General features: G+C 44.0%; 1 long non-coding RNA gene across 2 annotated transcripts; it reads left to right on the top strand.

Annotated features, from left to right (window-relative positions):
• The first annotated feature begins 5,309 nt into the window (after positions 1-5,309).
• LOC140637852 (uncharacterized) lies at positions 5,310-16,458 on the top strand. 2 transcript variants are annotated; one of them, XR_012034930.1, is made up of 2 exons: positions 5,310-6,304; positions 8,402-16,458. It is a non-coding gene; the product is annotated as an uncharacterized lncRNA (long non-coding RNA). The 2 variants fall into 2 exon arrangements; XR_012034931.1 differs by having other exon boundaries at positions 5,310-7,418.
• Positions 16,459-18,754: the final 2,296 nt, after the last annotated feature.

Genomic DNA, 18,754 nt, shown 5'->3' with positions numbered 1-18,754 from the left:
CTGCTGGCACTACTGTTTATATAAAAGACAGGACACGCTGACATTAGAAAGGACATGATCCCAGAATAAAGGACTGACTTAAAAAAATAAACTCTATAAAACATTTTACCATATCATCTTTAATTTTTCATGTTTCCAAAGTGAAAATGTCAGCAGCTTGCATTTTGCCTGTTTTCATGTCTTGGCTACTAGAGCATGAGGACTATACATGAGTCTTTATTTGATAGGCGCTTTTGTTACACTATTTTTAGGCCATCGTGTTAAATATTAGTCAACACCGCCAAGCACACTGAAGTGAGAAATGTAGACATTTGGCTGAATTTATACTAATTCCTAATTTATATTAATCCTTGGATCCTACACTAATCCTGTACCCAAATTTTCCAACTAAAACAAGTATACCATTTATTTTTATTTTTTTAATTTAATTTTATTTAAACTCAACTAACATATAGTGTATTATTAGTTTCAGAGGTGGAGGTCAGTGATTCATCAATCTTATATAATACCCAGGACCCTCTTTAATGTCCATCCCCCAGTTACCCCTTCCCCCACCTCCTCCCCTCCAGCCTCCCTCAGTTTGTTTCCTATGATTAAGAGTCTCTTATGCTTTGTCTCCCTCTCTGATTTCATTTTATTTTCTCCTCCTTTCCTCTATGATCCTGTTTTGTTTCTTAAATTCCATACATGAGTGAAATCATATAATTGTCTTTCTCTGATTGCCATATTTCACTTAGCATGATACCCTCTAGTTCCATCCACATTGTTGCAAATGGCAAGATTTCTTTTTTGATGGCTGAGTAATATTCCATTGTGTGTGTATCTATCTATCTATCATCTATCTATCTATATCACATCTTCTTTATCCGTTTAACTGGTGAACATCTGGGCTCTTTCCATAGTTTGGCTATTGTGGACATTGTTGCTATAAACATTGGGGTGCAGGTGCCCCTTCAGATCACTATGTTTGTATCTTTGGGGTAAATACCTAGTAGTGCAATTTCTGGGTCGTAGGGCAGCTCTATTTTTAACTTTATGAGGAACCTGCACAGTTTTCCAGAGTGGCTGTAGTAGCTTGCATTCCCACCAGCGGTGTGAGAGGGCTCCCCTTTCTCTGCATCCTCGCCAACAGCTGTTGTTTCCTGACTTGTTAATTTTAGCCATTCTGACTGGTGTGAGGCGGTATCTCGTCGTGGTTTTGAACCACCATTTATTTTAATTTTAGATTGCTTTTGTTGTTTCTGTTGAGTTTGGACTTTTAGTGCTTTCTAGATAATTGAAGGTCTTTCTACTTGGATTCTCATCAGTTGAAGGTACTTTGCTAGTGACCACCCAAAGATTTGGGCATTTTGATATCATATTCTTTGACCTAAAATATTTTCCAGTTATAATCATTGTATTTCAAGAAAGCAGTGCTTTGAAAGTGGGTTATACTAGCCAATTGCTTAAAATGAGAAAGGGGGCAGGGGCAGCAGATGTCCGGGGTCGGGAGGAAGAGAAGGAGGCAAGGGGTAGAAGCAGAGAAGGGCAGGGACAATAAGAATCAATTAAGGGGCGCCTGAGTGGGTCAATCTGTTCAGTGTCTGAGGTTGGCTCAGGTCATGATCTCCGTGTCCTGGGATCCAGCTCCTGTGTAGGCTCCAAGCTCAGTGGGGAGTCTGCTTCTCCCTCCCCCCGCCCCTCCTCCCTCACTCATGCTCTCTCTCAAATAAATAAACAAAATGTTTTTTAAAAATCAATTAAAATGAAAAGGATGCTATTTACGATTTTCTTAAACCTTTTCTAGGATTGAATCAGATCCTAGGACCAACAATCAACATCTTATTTCTTGAAAGCAGTCTAAAAAGGCACTAAATCATCCCAAAGTTGAAAGCCCTTTGTAGGAGAGGGCTCCCCTGACCTACCATCCCTTACCACATCTGTGGCGGCCGCTGGCACTGCCCAGCCCGGGCCGGGCGGCATAATGACAGGCCAGCTCCCTGGACGGTGAAGGAGCCAGGAGGTTTGCTGGGCACAGGCTCTGCTGAATTACAGAGTAGTAATGGAAACCTCAGCCGTAAATATGACTTTTCCCCCAAACGTACCATTAGCTGGTGTTAAAGTACTTCAGCCAGGGAAAGCAAGAGCTTTTTAAGTGGCTTTACCTTGTCTTGAAATGAAGAGTTTGACCCAGTTCCTGAATGTCTGGGAAAAGGATGCAACCTGAGACTTCTTGAGCTTCAATTTCCAAAGAACCTTCCATCAGAATGGACTTGGCAGAGAATTCACACAGCTCTGGCACTCCCCAGCCTTCATCCCCGGCCCTGTTCCCTCATTCTTTTTCGGGCAAGCCGTCCCAAATTGTCTGCAGCTGTCATGCAGACCCCCCCCCCCACTCCTGATTCCTTTTATGCCTGACTTCCTCCCAGAGCTGTACTCTTGTCCACTTGCTGCACATCTTCCACCCAACAGGCGCCTTGAACTCCGCATACCCCGGATCAAACTGATCAACTCCCCCCGCCGCTGACAGCAGCCTCCTCCCCCCTCTGTGCCCCTTTCTTTATACTTTGGTTAGCCACGTTGTCATTCATCACCCCGCCCAGGCTGAAAGCCATGGTGTCATCCTCAACCCATCCCCCTCCTTCACCCCCGTTCCCTAGTTGTCGCCGGGACCCATCCCCCACGTCTTGCTCTCCGTTCTCGTCCGCAGCCTCCAGGCCCTCGCGGCCTCCTACCCACGGGGGAACTACCCCCACCCGGTCGGGCCACAGCAGCTCCGCACCAGAACCTTCCGCACCGCCGCCAGGGAGATGAGCGTCGGTCTCCACCTGTCTCTCGCGAACCTGGTTCCCACTGCCGCTAGCACAACGTCCACACGGCGGGCCGAGGCCTTCCCCTTCGCAGCCCGCCCCTGGGACAGGCTCCACCGGTCCGCGGGAGCCCCCGTACCTGGTACCTGCGCGCTGCACCTGTGAGTTCCTCCTCCTGACTGAGGCCCGGCTGCGGCCAGGCTACGTCTTCCCCGCGGGCCGCAGGTGCTGGGCGCTGGAATGTGGCCAGAGGGTCCCGAGAGTCTCCAAGGATGTCTGCGGAGGAGTCTAGGACCGGAGCCTCACGCCTTTTCTCTTGTCCCCCTTTACGCCCCGCAGCCGGGACCAAAGGTGTGGGGGCTTCCGCGGTGGGGGGAGGAGGGGGGCCCCTGGGAGAGGAGGAGAGCGGGGGGGGGGGTCCTGGGAGAGGAGGAGAGCGGGGGGGGGCTCCTGGGAGAGGAGGAGGGGGGTCCTGGGAGAGGAGGAGAGCGGGGGGGGGGGGGTCCTGGGAGAGGAGGAGGGGGGGTCCTGGGAGAGGAGGAGGGGGGGTCCTGGGAGTGGAGGAGAGTGGGAGAGGAGGAGGGGGGTCCTGGGAGAGGAGGAGAGCGGGGGGGGGGGTCCTGGGAGAGGAGGAGGGGGAGTCCTGGGAAAGGAGGAGAGGGGAGGGGGCTCCTGGGAGAGGAGGAGGGGGGGAAGGGGGCTCCTGGGAGAGGAGGAGAGCGAGGGAGGGTGAGGGGGGCTCCTGGGAGAGGAGAGCAGGGGGAGGGGGGGCTCCAGGGAGAGGACAGCGGGGTGCCTGCAGCAGGCTCCGCAGCCCGCCCCCCTCGGTGGAGCCGGGCCCTGGACTCTCTCTCGGTCTCTCCCGCCTGAGCCTGAGCCTGAGTCTGAGCCTGAGCCGAGGGACCAGAAGCTGCCGGCAGGTGGCAGGTCCTGGAGGTGACCCCATGCTTGTCTACACACGCAGGAAGCCGGGCAACCGTGGCTCCCCCATCCCTCGCTCTCCGGGGGCCTGCAGCCCGGCCACGGCGCCCTCCCGCCGCCTCCCTTCGCCCCCCGGGAGCCCGTCTCTCAAGATCCAGATCCGCGGCCACCGCGGCCCGAGCTAGTGCATCCTCCTGGGTCCCCGTCCTTGGCCGCCCCCCCCCCAGCAGCCCTCTGCGCCAGCGCGAGCCCCTCGGGCCCACCTCCTGGGCAGCCGGGAGCCTGTGCCCCCCTCGGCGCCCCCCTTGTCTCCCCGGGGGCCGCAGAGCAGGCGCGGAGCAAACAGTTGCTGAGCTACTGAGCATTGACCACGGCTCCATAGCAAGCCACCTGGTCCCCCAGACCGCATGTGACAGTGCAGACTCCCGCCGGGCAGTGTGTGAACCTCGCTGGGCCTTAGTTTCCGGCTCCGCTGAGTGGCTCAGTGGCACCTGCAGTGTGTCGGAGGATTCAATGACACCCTTTCGGCCAAGCACTTAGCACAGCACCCGGCCCACAGATGGAGCTCAGCAAACAGCAGCTCCTACCATTTGGTGGTTGTCTCTCTCCTGCATGCTTCTTCCCTCTTCTCTCCTTCCCCCCTACTCCCCTCCAAACGTTGCTTTTCAGGAACATTTCATTTTTTTTTAAAGATTGTTAATGTATTTATTCATGAGAGACAGAGAGAAGCAGAGACCCAGGCAGAGGGAGAAGCAGGCTCCCTGCAGGGAGCCCCATGCAGGACTGGATCCCAGGACCCCAGGATCACAACCTGAGCCGAAGGCAGATGCTCAACCACTGAGCCACCCAGACGCCCCTTCAGTAACAGTTCAACTCAGCAAATATCTCCTGAGCCCCAGGACTGTGCCAGGACAAACACACTCGCCACCCCAGGGAGCTTGATGGCTTTGGGGGAGGCAGATGCATAAACCACGAGCTGCAGCAAAGCTGAGTGATGGACGTGCTCACGGTTTTGTGGAAGCACGGGGAGGGGGCGGTCCCTCTGGGTGGGGGGAGACAGTGGTCGGGAAGTGGTTCACAGAGGAGGTGGTCTGAAACAGGAGTCGGGGGGCCCTGGGCGAGGGGCAGGTGGAAAGGCGTGCAGGCGGCCAGCGCTGTGTGGTCTGGGAGCCGCCAGTGGTTCAGTCAGACTAGGCCGCTGGTTCTCACACTTGAGCATGCATCAGAACCCCCTGGAAGCCTTGGTGAAACGCACATTGCTGGGCATCTTCACCAGCCTTTCAGATTCATTAAATTCAGGGTAGGGCCTAAGCAGCTGCATATTTTTTTAGAGATTTATTTAGTTATTTTAGAGAGACAGAGAGAGAGCATGAGTGGGGGGGGGGGAGAGAATCTCAAGCCGACTCCCCCCTCCCCCCCAGTGCAGAGCCCTACAGGGGGCTCCATCTCACCTCCCTGAGATCACAACCTGAGCTGAAACCAGAGGCACGTGCTTAACCAGCTGAGCCACCAGGTGCCCCCCTGAGCTTTTGCATTTTTAACAAGTCCCGGGGGGGGGGGGGGGGGGGGGGGGGTCCTCCTGTTGCCGGCCAGGGACCACGCAGTGAGCACGGGGAGCGGGAGAGGGGAGCAGGAATGGTGACAAGTAGGGTGGGCTTCACACGCCAGCTCAGGGTTTAGGTTCTATGACGACAGTCCCAGAGCAATGGAAGCGTTTTCAGGAGACCCACAGTGAGATCTGTGTGGCGCAAGTAGGAGCTAAGGGCACACGATTCAGAAGGGAAGGCATGTGAGGACTTGCATCCAGGTGAGTTGTGGGTGGTCTGGACCATGCTGAGCACGGAGCCCAGCCCCGGCCTCCCTCCCCTTCCTGCTCCTTTCTCCTGCTCACAAAGGAAGAGGTGATCCCTCTTCTCCAGGCCCAAAGCTTCCTGCCCTCCAGCGCCTCTCACTGTCTCCTCTGGCGCCCGCTTCCTGACACCTTCAGCCTCTCTCCCCACCCCTTCCTGTTGGGCATAAAGCAAACCTTCAAACACATCCAAGCTCCCAGAAGCTCCCAGAATCCCACTATCTAGCTGCCTCTTTCAGCTGTTATTATTGATAATTTTGAAAAATGTATTTATTTTGTATTTGAGTGTAGTTGACACACAAGGTTACGTGAGTTTCAGGTGTACAACATAGTGATGGCACCAGTGTATACAACGTGCCATGCTCGCCGCACACGGCAGCTCCCCTGTCCCCATAGGACGCCACTACGATACCATCCACTGTCTTCTCTTCCCTGCCCCGTGCCTCTCATCCCCGAGACTGCTTCATTCTGAAACTGGAAGGGTCTACCCCGAACCCCCGCTCCCCTTCACCCATCACACCCACCTCCCTACCCTCTCCCTTTCAGTTTGTTCTGTGTACTATGGATCTGTTTCTGCTTTTTTCTTTATTTGTCCTTTTTTAGATTTCATGTATTGAATATTGACAACTTCCTTTTTAACCAAAAACTGCTCCGTAAATGGTCATCATTTCTTCACCCTGAGGTCTTGCCCCCACCCCACGCCACCCCACCCAGTCACATCTGCACCTGCCTAAACAACGAAATGGTAACCTGTTTTTTGGTGTTGTTTGGTTTAATAGCTTCACCACTACTCCCACCAGCATGTCCTAAGAGAACCCACATAAAAAGCTATGGTAAAAATAGTTAATAAATGTAGAAAATGCCTCAACAGAATTGAATTTTTAAGCCTCTAGGCCTTTATTAACCTTCCAACTGCAAACAGGAAATCTGAATGTGATGGGAACATTTTCTTGTCCCTGAGTTAGCCAACATGATCCAATTTGTCTGAACTGATGAAATTAGAACAAAATTGAGACTTATGTAAAGTATAATTCCATGGAGACATTACGTCTGCTACTCTCCTGGTCTGTGTAGAGCTCAGTTCCTTAGAAACGGGATTTATTATATATCACCTTTGCATTAACTACTGTAATGAAGTGTCCATGAATTGGCCATCATTTGTTTCTACATTTTGAATTTTTTAAAGACTTGAAGTAAAAATGGGTCCTGTGGGAGTCTGGGAGCAGAAGCAAAGACTGCTCTGAAAGGTCTTCACTCAAGTGTTGTAGATAAAACACAGAAATCTTCATCGAATCCAGTTCAAGCTCTTGACTATATAACAGGGATTGGCTTCTTACCGGAAGAGGCTATTTTCTAAATGTTGCTTATAGTCAGAGACCTCACATTTCTGTTTTGAGCTTTTCCCCTTCTTCTGGACCATTCAGATATTCTGAAATGTCTCCAAAATAAATTTCTGACTCAGGTAAAGTGCCATTTGCCTCATAATGTCAATGAATCAGAAGAGCTAGGCAGTTACGGAAATCAGAGAGGCCCATTTCTTAGTAAGTTTTCCCCTTTCAAATATTTCTCCTCCACTTTCTTCCTGCTGTGGTGCTGCAAAAATCCACACGCCAGCTCAGAGTTTCTCAGCTGTTCATGTTGTTCCCCAGAAGCAAAAATAATGTTTCTATTTTTCTAGTCAAGGAGAACACCAGCAATTCTTCCACCATTACCTTTGGAGAGAGAGAGAGAGAGAGAGAGAGAGCAAGAGCAAGTGTGCACAGGGAGAGAGAGAATCTTCAGCAGGCTCCATGTTCAGCATGGAGATCATGACTGAGCCCAAATCAAGAGTCTGATGCTTAACCAACTGAGCCACCCAGGTGCTCCCAGAAATTTCTCCTTTTACACACAATTCTGCTTCATTTACTTTATTTGGTGAGAGGACACAAAGCAGAATACCTGTGATCTTAACTCCTAAGACCCTCCTCCCTGGATCCCTCAGAGAGCTCCCACCAGGAGGAGACTCACCCCTAACCATGCAGGTAGAGAGGAGCCTATGCTGCATTCTGGGAGGGAGCCCCAGAAACCTAGTGGGATGGAGCTGGAGGAGGGGTAGGAGAGGACAGTTGGAGGTGTTTTCCTCCCCTCCAACTCTGGTGACCCTCTCCAGATTAGAAGAGAAAAATTGGTCGTGTTATTTTATACTGGAGGCAATCCAGTGAAATCCAAGTGTTGATCTTTCTGGTCTAGTTCTCTCACGTGCAAAGAATTTAGAAGTCGATGAAAAATGGCCAGAATATTGTCTGGCTCCTGCCAACTCAATTTGAAATTGGCTTTCTCAGTTCTCTTTTTCTCATCTGGGAAGAACCTAGACAGATTTCTGCCTGCAAATGATAAAATCCTGCTCTACTTACCCGCTAGATCTGCCTGCTTCTAGTCCAGTATAGAAGGTTGGCTCAAAATTACATTCATGACCATTGGGACCACTGGGGATTGTCCCAAGGGCGTTTAAGCTGCTGCCGGGGCCTAATAGTTTTCTTGAAGACTTGCAGTTTTTCAGAAAGGGTGTGGAAGGGAATCGGGGAGAAACAATAATAAATGAAAGCCAAAAATGTCCTGGAATGTCTTCAGGTATGACATCATGGAAATATTACCAACTCTTTGAAAGTTATCCCAAAGTTTAGCACATTATAAGGCCTAGTACCAGGTGGATACTTGCCAAAAATTTATAGGATAGAAGGAATAAATAGACTGCTGGAATGAACGAAAACATTTGATAAATACTAGGGATGTTCTTTATATTTTCTTTCATTTGTTTTGCTCTGAAAAATGTCTTAGACATTTCCCACAATCTTGTTTTCAGACTTAATCTGGTTTCCAAACTGATGAATACAACGGCCACTGGCCCAAAGGCCCCTTCATACCATCAGCAAAGGTGATGCAATAATGGCATTCCATCACTCGGTCCCTGTTAAATTGGAGCATAACAGTGGGAAAGTTGGACAAATTTATGCCACTGAAAATACATCAAACATTATCATGTGCTGAGGATTCTCCATGCTGCACGAGACCATCAAGAAAACAACCTATGAACTACAGAGGTGGGTGTGAACGCCATTTCCCTGGGCTGGCTGACATTCCTCTCAGTTGCCAGCCGAAGATGATCCGATGAAAGATGGAGATGGTCAGGTGTCACTCCTCTCAGCTTCAAGGCAGAAGTGGTCAGATGACAGGTGGAGATGATCAGGTGACATTCTTCCCAGCCACCAGGTGAAGATGATCAGATAATCAGGTTGTTTTTCACAGACTGTTTGTAGTAGGCATTTCTAGTAGGCCAGCCAGGAAGACCACAAGCACAACTGGGTGACTGATTATAAGCAAGACCAAGGATGTCAGCCCTTGCCAAGGGAAGGTTCTGAAGACATGAATGGCCTCCCAGTCTACACTCGGGTGCGTCCCAGGACTAGATCTCCCTAGCACCTTCCCCAGATCAGCACCCCAGGGGCCATGGAACCCAATGCCTACTCTCCTGAATCAACAGCATACTGAGCTGCTCAGTGGTTTTCAAACTGTGTCCTCTACAGTCTGAGATGTTCTTCCCAGGAGCCTTGGTTGAATTTTGAAAAAATTCAAGCACTCCCACTTCTAAAAGTCCTGCTTTTTTTTTTTAAATTGATTTTGTATGTTAGGCTTCCACTCTTTTATCAGAAGGTAACAGTGTATTAAGCAATAATGATAGTCCAGGAGGCAAAGGATGAGGGTTCTGACAGTTCTAACCTGGGACCCTGCTTCTTACAGGCACTTAACACATGTTCTTTAGGTTGAAGAGGTGCTGCTTTCTCTGAACTTCATTTCCAAACCTCAAAATTCAGACTGAGTTTCCATTTCTGTGACTTTCACTGCAGGAAAACTGAAGCCAACCTGAAGTTAGGCCTTTTTTTTTTTTTTTTGCTGTTGTTCACCCAAACCAACACCTGTTGTTTACTGAACACCTAACTCATAGTAAGCACTTAATGAGTGTTTGTTGAATGGATGAATAATTAAATGAAATCATTTGTAAAATGAGCCTAAATCTACCTCCTTAGCTTAACTACTGAGATGGAGGATGATATATATATTTCAGATACAATGTAAGATCTAGTTCAGTTTAAATTAGGTCAAAATGCCAGGAAAATGTTAAATTATTTTTATATGATATTCTAACATACCATCTTTTTTCTCCCTTTAAGTTTACGCTGGCACACCACTGTTAACAGTATCTGTCAACAAAATGGCTATGAGCTGCATAAAAAAAACAAACAAAAAAAAAAAACGAGTAACTTCGTCTATGGGATCAATGCCAAGATAGACATGCATACAAAGAATTTCAGGTTGGGCATGTCCCCAACTCAACATAAAATGGACTCAAGGGGGGATCCCTGGGTGGCGCAGCGGTTTAGCGCCTGCCTTTGGCCCAGGGTGCGGTCCTGGAGACCCAGGATCGAATCCCACGTCGGGCTCCCGGTGCATGGAGCCTGCTTCTCCCTCTGCCTGTGTCTCTGCCTCTCTCTCTCTCTCTCTCTGTGACTATCATAAAAATTAAAAAAAAAAATGGACTCAAGGTATGAGATGTTTTCACGTGTCTTTCACAAACCTCATCTGGTTGCTCTCCAAGAGGTAAGAGTCGAATTTTAGAGAAGGCTGTTCTACTTTTTGCATCAGAGTGATTAATGACCCTCACAGTTGAGTCATCATTTCCCGCACCTCGGGGTAGTGGTGTGCTGATAAACTGCCTCGCAAAAACCAAAACCAAACCAAACCAACAAAAAATCAATTCTGGTTGATTTGTGATATTTGCCACAAAATACTGCTGCTTTATAAAATACTGCTGCTGTGGCCGGTGTTGAGCTACCAACATGACTGGCTTGCAAAATTTCTGAGTACTTAACAGTTGGATCTGGTGGGCTGGCGTGAGCTGCCTCAGGTGTACCTTCGTGTCTCTTTCTCTTCCACACTCCCCTACCTCTGGGGCTTTATATCTGCTCTTCTTCCTGCCTGGAATGTTCTAGGGACCTGTCTTATAACTTTGCAAACTAGCTCTTCAGCTCGGATTATTGGAATCCTCAAGTAAGTTAAACGGTGTTATAAAACACTTGGAAGGGTGTCTGGTACACCGTGAGTGCTGCTTAAGAGATGTTTATTAGTATTCTTTTCCTTCATGGACCATCAAGACCGAATTAGGTGTTTGTCTTGTGTGTGCCCAGCCTGCTGTACTTCTCCCGTGGTACCCCCAGACTGCAACGTACTGGCTTCCTTTCTGGCCCTTGTTAGCCCAGGCTTCATGACGGAAGGACTGACCTGGTGTACCGTTGCATCCATGGCTAACACAGTGCCTGGAAACTGGAAGAGCCTCATGTATACTTGAGAAATAACAACCTGCTCAGTCATTGAATCTGTTGTTTCCTACCACCTTGAGTTAGAAATCAAGAGGGTCGGTGTGAGTGTCAAGAAATGATTATGAGGAGCAGGTGGAGGCGAAGATACAGTAATAGCTAAAAAGATGATATTATCTGGGTATTCTTTGGAGTAGCCAAAGTTGAGCGTGATTCAGTCTGAGGGCTTCTGGTGCTGCCATCAACAATTTCGTTATTGTGCAGGGTAGTGACTTTCTTGGTGTTACAAGAACACTTGTAATTTCAGGGGCTATTTTTTTCAAGATCCTTGTGTATGTGTTTGTCTTTGGCAGGGGAAGGAGGTTGGGGGAGGTTGTCTCTAAAATAGCTCTAATGAAATCTTTTTTCTTTTTGATTGACTATAAGTGCTTCTTAACCACTTTGGGGTTATAGATTCCTTTAAAAGAATTTGATAAAAAAGATTCTAGCCAGAGAAATGCTCTGTGCACATACATACACTAATCTTACATGCAGTTCACTCATGTACTTCCAAAGGACGCCAGTTTAAAGCTCCCATCTTCATGCATTTTGTCTATTTATCTTCATGACAATTTTTTGAAGTCGGTAGGGGTGGAAGCAAAGAGTGATGAGTTAATTTTCCCAGAATACATAACGGTAGCAATTACATAATTGACCAGGATAACGTAAATAGCTTTACCTAGCCACCCAGAGTGACGACTACAAATTGAAGTGCTATTTTAAGGGAACTTGCTTTTATTATGAGGTAATATCCTTTATGTATGGATGTATTTATCCAAAATTTTATTTAAATTCAAGTTAGTTAAGATATACTGTAGTATTAGTTTCAGGGGTAGAATTTAGTGATTCATCAGTGAACACCCAGTGCTCATTACATCACCGACCCTCCTTAATGTCCATCACCCAGTTACCCTACCCCCTCCCCCTCTAGCAACCCTCAGTTTGTTTCCTTTTTTTTTTTTTTTCTCAGTTTGTTTCCTATGGTTAAGAGTCTCTTATGGTTTACCTCCATCTCTGTTTTCATCTTATTTTCTTTTTCCTTCTCTTTCCCTATGTTGATCTATTTTGTTTCTTAAATTCTACATGAGTGAAATCATATGGTATTTGTCTTTCTTTCTCTGACTTATTTTGCTTAGTGTAATACAGTTTAGCTCCATCCACATCATTGCAAATGGCAAGATTTCATTCTTTTTGATGGCTGAGTGATGTTCCATTGTGTGTGTGTGTGTGTATATATATATATATACCACATCTTCTTTATCCATTCATCAGTCAGTGGGCATCTGGGCTCTTTCCATAATTTGGCTATTGTGGACATTGCTGCTATAAACATTGGAATGCATGTTCCCCCTCACATCAGTATTTTTGTATCCTTTGAATAAATACCTAGTAATGCAACTGCTGAATCATAGGGTAGCTATATTTTTAACTTTTTGAGGAACCCCACACTGTTTTCCAGAGTGGCTACACCAGTTTGCATTCCTACCAACAGTGTGAAATGGTTCCCCTTTCTCCACATCCTCACCAACATCTGTTGTTTACTGTAGTGTTAATTTTAGTCATTGTGACAGGTATGAGGTGGTATTTCATTGTGGTCTAGATTTGTATTTCTCTGACGATGGGTGATGAACATTTTTTTCACGTGTCTTTTTGCCTTTGTACGTCTTCTTTGGAGAAATGTCTGTTCATGCCTCCTGCCCATTTCTTAACTGGATTATTTATTTTTTGGGTGTTGAGTTTGATAAGTTCCTATAGATTTTTGGCTACTAGCCCTTTATCCCATATGTCATTTGCAAATATCTTCTCCCATTCCATAGGTTGCCTTTTAGTTTTGTTGGTTGTTTCATTTGCTGTGCAGATGCTTTTTACCTTGATGAAATCCCAATAGTCCACCTTTTTTGTTTGTTAATTTCCCTTGCTTCCAGAGACATATCTAGCAAAAAGTTGCTATAGCTGACATCGAAGAGGTTGCTGCATGTGTTCTCCTCTAGAATTTTGATCGTTTTCTGTCTCACATTTAGATCTTTCATCCATTTTGAGTTGATTTTTATGTATGGTGTAAGAAAGTGGTCCAGTTTCATTCTTCTGCATTTTGCTGTCCAATTTTCCCAACATCATTTATTAAAGAAACTCTCTTTTCCATTGAATATTCTTTCCTGCTTTGTCAAAGACTAGTTGACCATAGAGTTGTGGTTCTACTTCTGAGTTCTCTATTCTGTTTCATTGATCTATGTTTGTTTTTGTGCCAATACTATGCTGTCTTGACAATTGTAGCTTTGTAATAGAGCTTGAGGTGTGGAATTGTGATGCTCTAGCTTTGATTTTCTTTTTCAATGTTACTTTGGCTATTCAAGATCTTTCTAGTTCTGTATAAATTTTAGAATTGTTCTAGCTCTGTGAAAAATGCTATATTGCATTGAATATATAGATTGCTTTGGGTATCCTAGACATTTTAACAATATTTGTTCTTCCAATCCATGAGCATATACTGTTTTTTCATATATTTGTGACTTCTTCAATTTCTTTCATTAGTGTTCTATAGTTATCAGACAGAGTATATAGATCTTTTATCTCTTTGGTTAGATATCTTATGGGTTTTGGTGCAATTATAAATGGGATCAATTTTTTATTTCTGCTGTTTCAATATTGGTATATAGAAATGCAACAGATTTCTGTACATCCATTTTATGTCCTGTGACTTTGCTGAATTCATGTATCAGTTCCAGCAATTTTTTGGTGGGGATCTTTTGGATTTTCTACAGAGAGTATCATGTCATTTGCAAAAAGCAAAAGTTTGAATTCTTTTTTGCCAATTTGGATGTCTTTTATTTCTTTTTTTTTTGTCTGATTGCTGAGGCTGGGACTTCCAGTACTGTGTTGAACAAGAGAAGTGAGAATGGACATCCCTGTTGTGTTCCTGGCCGTAGGGGAAAAACTATTAGTGTTTCCCCATTGACGATGATACTAGCTGTGAGTCTTTTATAGATTGCCTTTATGATGTTAAGGTATATTCCTTCTATCCCTACTTCTTTGAGGGTTTTTATCAAGAAAAGGTGCTGTATTTCGTCACTTTTTTCTGCATCTATTGAGAGGATCATATGGTTCTTATGCTTTCTCTTACTAATGTGGTGTATCATATTGATTGATTTCTAGATGTTGAACCACCCCTACAGGCCAGGAATCAATTCCACTTGATCATGGTGAATAATCCTTTAATGTACTGTGGGATTCTATTAGCTAGTATCCTGTTGAGAACTTTTGCATCCATGTTCATCAGGGATATTGATCTATAATTTTCCTTTATAGTGGCATCTTTGGTTTTGGAATCAAGGTAATGCTGGCCTCATACAATGGAGTTGGAAGTTTTCCTTACATTTCTGTTTTTTTGGAATGGTTTCAGAAGAATAGGTATTAATTCTTCTTTAAATGTTTTGTAGAATTCCCCTAGGAAGCCATCTGGCTCTGGACTCTTACTTGTTGGGAGATTTATTCAACTTCTTTGCTGGCTATGGGTCTGTTCAAATCTTCTATTTCTTCCTGTTTCAGTTTTGGTAGTTTATATGTTTCTAGGAATTTATCCATGTCTTCCAGATTGCCCAAACTGTTGGCTCATAATTGCTCATAATATTTTCTTATAATTGTTTGTATTTCTGTGGTGGTTGTGATTTCTCCTCTTTCATTCATGATCTTATTTATTTGGGTCCTTTTCTTTTTGATAAGTCAGGCTAGGGGTTTATCAATTTTGTTAATTCTTTCAAAGAACCTGCATTCCCAGTTTTGTTGATCTGTTCTACTGTTTTTTTTTTTTATTTTAAACTTTTAATTTTAATTTCTATATCATTGATTTCTGCTCTGATCTGTATTATTTTCTTTCTTCTGCTGGTTTTAGGCTTTTTAGGCTTCTCTTTTTCCAGCTCCTTTAGGTCTAAGTTTAGGTTGTGTACTTGAGATTTTTCTTGTTTTTTTGAGGTAGGCCTGTATACTTCCCTCTTAGGACCACCTTTGCTGCATCTCAAACGTTTTGTGCTGTAATGTTTCCATTTTATTTTGCTTCCACGTATTTTTAAAAATTTGAATTCAATTAATTAACGTAAATGTATTATTAGTTTCAAAGGTAGAGGTCAGTGATTCATCAGTTGTGTATAATACCCAGTGCTCATTACATCACTTGCCCTGCTTAATGCCCATCACTCTGTTACCCCATCCCCCACCCCTTTCTCCTCTAGCAACCTTCAGTTTGTTTCTTATGATTGAGAGTCTCTTATGGTTTATCTCCCTCTCTGATTATGTCTTGTTTTATTATTGCTTCCCTTCCTTTATGCTCCTCTATTTTATTTCTTAAATTCCACAGATGAGTGAAATCATATAATTATCTTTCTCTGATTGACATATTTTGCTTAGCATGATACCCTCTAGTTCCATCCATGTCATTGCAAATGGCAAGATTTCTTTTTTTGATAGCTGAGTAGTATTCATGTATGTGTGTGTGTGTGTGTGGTATGTATGTATATATATATATACACACATCTTCTTTATCCATTCATCTGCCATTAGACATCTGGGCTCTTTCCATAGTTTGGCTATTATAGACACTGCTGCTATAAATATTGGGGTGCAAGTGCCCCCTTCAGATCACTATGTTTGTATCTTTGGGGTAAATACCTAGTAGTGCAATTGCTGGGTCATAGGGTAGCTCTATTTTTAACTTCTTGAGGAACCACCATACTGTTTTCCAGAGTGGCTGCACCAGCTTCCCACCAGCAGTCTAAGAGGGTTCCTCTTTCTCCTCATCCTTGTCAACATTTGTTGTTTCCTGACTTGTTAATTTTAGCCATTCTGACTGGAGTGAGGTGGAATCTCATTGTAGTTTTGATTTGTATTTCCTTGATTCCAAGTAATGTGAGCTTTTTTTCATGTATTTGTTGGCCATTTATATGTCCTCTTTGGAGAAATCTCTGTTCAAGTCTTCTGCCCATTTCTTGACTTGATTATTTGTTCTCACTTCCATGTAGTTTTTTAATTTCTTCATTAATTTCCTGGTTAACCCATTCATTCTTTGGTAGGATTCTTTAACCTCCATATATTTGTGCTCTTTCTAAATTTTTCCTTGTGGTTGACCTCCAGTTTCATAGTGTTGTGGTCTGAAAATATGCATGGTATATGACCTCAATCTTTTTGTACTGGTTGAGGGCTGATTTGTAACCCAGTATGTGATTTCTTCTGGAGAATGTTCCATGTATACTCAAAAGGAATATATTTATTCTCTTGCTTTAAGATGAAATGCTCTGAATATATCTGTGAAGTGCATCTGGTCCAGTGTATAAATCAAAGCCATTGTTTCCTTGTTGATCTTCTGCTTAGAATATCTGTCCATTGCTGTGAGTGGGATGTTAAAGTCCCCTACTATTATTGTATTTTTATTTAAAAATTTCTTTAGTTTGTTATCAATTGATTTTTATATTTGGCTGCTCCCAAGTTGGGGACATAAATATTTACAATTATTAGATCATCTTGTTGGATAGACTCCTTTATTATGATATGGTGCCCTTCTTCATCACTTATTATAGTTCTTTAAAATCTAGTTTAAAATCTAGTTTGTCTGAAATAAGGATGACTACTCCAGATGAGGTAATATCTTAAACATTTTATCAAGTCCTGGAATCTTCTGCAGTTTCATTTGTACCATACCATATTGGGAATCATCATTGTCATTCTTGTGTTCATTGCTCACTATTACAGACAATTGGATGAGGTTTTTTTTTTTTTTTAAGATTTTACTTATTCATGAGAGACAGAAAAGCAGAGACATAGGCAGAGGGAGAAGCAGGCTCCCTGCAAGGAGCCTGATGTGAGACAATCGCAGACCCTGGGATCATGCCCTGAGTTGAAGGCAGACACTCAACCACTCAGCCACCCAGGCATCCCAATTGGATGAGTTTTAAACTAACCTTATATAATGATGCATATTTCAGGAAGAAAAATGGAATATCCTGAAACAAAATATCCATGTCAACTACTTTCCAAGGGCAAAAATATAAAGAACCTCTTCACCAGAATCAGAACATTCCTTGGGCATCATTACAACAGACACACATTGCTGCAATGAATCTATTTGGAGATGACAGCGTTATAAGCATCTTGAAAGGTTCAGTGCGACTTTAAAAAAATAGCAGTATCATCAATGAATACGGTACCATCAAGCTTCTTTTCTCTGATTAATTCTACTTATCTAAAAGGATCCTCCAGGTTATAATTTTGAATGCTGTCAGAAACAACAGGAGTTTTCTTCCTTATGTCCAATACTTCCAAATTCCTAGAGATAGCATAAACATACACAATATACTGTACACTCATGTGTTCGGGGGGAAAAAGTTTGTTCACTCACATAGTACCAGATATCTAAGTCAATTGCCCATGTGTTCTCTGACTCACTTTGTACCAGTAAACATATTTAAGAATGGAAAAATCTTAGCAATGTGAGATTGGAATTATCTGGAGCCTTGGCTGAACAGCTTGAAAGATTTTACTAGAGCTATTTTAGAGATAGCTATTTTAGAGATAGCTCACCTCTATCCTCCTGCCTGTATACATATACATAAGATAAGGATCTTGAAAAATGGAGAGAGCGTGAGCCCCTGAGTCACCAAACCCAGAACAAGGAAAGATAGTCCCAAAGAAGGAGGTAAGTCCAGGAACGACTGTGATGGCTATTTCCATGTAAGGTAATGTTCCAGGCCCAAGATACTCTTCAGCAGTTGTGCAAAGGTCAACAAAACTGCTCACAACTATCTTTCCCAACACTTTTCTCTTAATAGCTGTGTTGGCCAAGTTATTGAACCTTGCTGAGTTGGTCCCTCATCTGTAAAATAGGAGGCAGTAATAATAATGATAATAAGAATACCTACTCTGTAGGGTTTAAGGATTAAACAAGATAATGAATATATATATTTTAAACCTGTTAGTATTAAACCTAGGTCATAAGTTCTCAGTATGTGTTATCAAAAGTCAAGGACTTGGGGATCCCTGAGTGACTAAGAGGTTTGGCACCTACGTTTGGCCCAGGCAGTGATCCTGGAGTCCCAGGATCGAGTTGCACGTCGCGCTTCTTGCATGGAATCTGCTTCTCCCTCTCTCTCTTTCTCTCTGTGTCTCTCATGAATAAATGAATAAAATCTTAAAAAAAAAAAAAAGGTCAAGGACTTGGAACTTCAATCTTCCCACAGTACTATTCTCTCTGGGTAGGAAGGAGATAGAGACATTCACTTATCCATTTCACAAACATTTATTGAATGTCTTTTATGCATCAGATACTATTCTGAGTAATAGGAATTTAGAGATGAATAAGAAAAATTAAATCTCTTCTGATAGTTAAGCCACTAAATAAATGTTGGAGTTGAAGAATACTTTGAAGAAAAATAAGGCAAAGTAGGGTGATTTCAAGTGAGTAAGAGCCTTTCAGAGAGGCTGATCTGGAGATCTATGGAGAGGCAATAGCTGAGCAGAGACTTGAAACAAATGACAGGAAGAGGCTTGAGAAGCTTGGGGGAAAGAGCATTTTGGGGGAAAGAGCATTCAAAGCAGAGGGAGTAGCACCTGCAAAAGCCCTGAGGGGAGAACAAGGTGGGGGTGCAAAGAATGGGAAGAAGCCACTCAGCAAGAAAAACTGAAGGTCAGTGACAGATGGAAGCTAGCACTGTAGAGCATCAGAGGTCATGGTGAGGACTTTGGATTTAATTTGGAATGTGTTGGGTAATACAGTAAAAATGATTTACAATTTTGAAAGCTAATTCTGACTGCTTTTGAGG

The sequence above is a fragment of the Canis lupus genome, chromosome 8 (genome assembly GCF_048164855.1).
Source record: "Canis lupus baileyi chromosome 8, mCanLup2.hap1, whole genome shotgun sequence".
Taxonomy (NCBI): Eukaryota; Metazoa; Chordata; class Mammalia; order Carnivora; family Canidae; genus Canis; species Canis lupus.
Note: the sequence above shows the minus strand (reverse complement) of the source record. Positions and strands in the feature narration are given on the sequence as shown.